We start from the raw sequence: 1,842 nt of genomic DNA, 5'->3' as shown, positions 1-1,842 counted from the left end.
CCTCACTTCAGCCCTCGAGGGAGATCACGAGAGCGGAGTCGCTTCGGCCCTGGCGTCGTCCCTGGACTGAACCCTAACCCTAGCTAAGGCTCTCTCCTCATGGGGACCCAATTCCAAGGTAGGACAGCATCACGCGCATAGGAACAGAAGCGGTGCAGGCTGACTCGGCAAGGAACCTGGAAGCTCACCATGTCGTTTCCCAGGCCCGGCTGCAGCTCCCGAGAGGATTCCGGAAACCTCCTCGACCAGGGGCTTATCGTCGTGTGTGGTCTTGGCAGCCAAAGAGGGATCGTGACCGGCACCGTCCCTTGTGCCCTCAACTCAGCCCTTCGGGGAGGCCACGCCCCGGCTGTGGGTTCTGCGCCTGGAACCTCCTGGGAACTAACCCTAACCCTAACCCTACCCCGAACCAGGACCCTCCACCGAAACCTAAGCCAGCCTCGATCCCTAACCCTGAATTTGAGCCACCTTCTGGCATGGGCCCTCACTTCAGACCTCCAGGGAGGTCACGAGATCGGAGTCGCTTCGGCCCTGGCGACGTCCCTGGACCGAACCCGAACCCTAGCCAAGGCTCTCCGCATGGGATCCCCATTCCAAGGTCGGACAGCATCACGCGTCTGGGGTCCAGAAGCGGTGCAGGCTGACTCAGCAAGGAACCTGGAATCTCACCATGTCGATTCTCAGGACCGGCTGCAGCTCCCGAGAGGATTCCGGAGGCCTCCTCGACCATGGGCTTATCGACGTGTGTGGCCATGACAGCCAAAGAGGGACCCTGACCGGCACCGTCCCTTGTGCCCTCAACTCAGCCCTTCGGGGAGACCACTGCCCTGATGTGGGTTCGGCGCTTGGAACCTCCTGGGACCTAACCCTAACCCTAACCCTACCCCGAAACGTTACCCTCCACCGAAAACTAAGCCTGCCTCGATCCCTTATCCTGCATTTGAGCCGCCTTCTGGCATGGGCCCTCACTTCAGTCCTCGAGGGAGATCCTGAGACCGGAGTCGCTTCAGCCCTGGTGTCGTCGCTGGACCGAACACTAATCCTAGCTAAGGCTCTCTCCTCATGGGGACCCAATCGCAAGGTCGGACAGCATCACGCGCCTGGGGACCAGAAGTGGTGCAGGCTGACTCGGCAAGGAACCTGGAAGCTCACCATGTCTTTCCCAGGCGCGGCTGCAGCTCCCGGGAGGATTCCGGAGGCCTCCTCGACCAGGGGCTTATCGACGTGTGTGGCCTTGGCAGCCAAAGAGGGATCCTGACCGGCACCGTCCCTTGTGCCCTCAACTCAGCCCTTCGGGGAGGCCACGGCCCGGCTGTGGGTTCGGCGCCTGGAACCTCCTGGGAACTAACCCTAACCCTAACCCAACCCTGAAATGTTACCCTCCACCGAAACCTAAGCCTGCCTCGTTCCCTTATCCTGCATTTGAGCCGCCTTCTGGCATGGGCCCTCACTTCAGCCATCGAGGGAGATCACGAGAGCGGAGTCGCTTCGGCCCTGGCGTCGTCCCTGGACCGAACCCTAACCCTAGCTAAGGCTCTCTCGTCATGGGGACCCATTTCCAAGGTCGGACAGCATCACGCGCCTGGGGTCTGAAGAGTGCAGGCTGACTTGCCAAGGAACCTGGAAGCTCACCATGTCGTTTCCCAGGCCCGGCGGCAGCTCCCGAGAGGATTCCGGAGGCCTCCTCGACCAGGGGCTTATCGCCGTGTGTCGTCTTGGCAGCCAATGAGGGACCCTAACCGGCACCGTCCTTTGTGCCCGCAACTAAGCCCTTCGGAAAGAACATTGCCCTGCTGTGCGTTCAGCGTCTGGAACCTCTTGGGACCTAACCCTAACCCTAAC

The sequence above is a fragment of the Prionailurus viverrinus genome, unplaced genomic scaffold (genome assembly GCF_022837055.1).
Source record: "Prionailurus viverrinus isolate Anna unplaced genomic scaffold, UM_Priviv_1.0 scaffold_59, whole genome shotgun sequence".
Lineage (NCBI taxonomy): Eukaryota > Metazoa > Chordata > Mammalia > Carnivora > Felidae > Prionailurus > Prionailurus viverrinus.
This window is presented reverse-complemented; position numbering follows the sequence as displayed.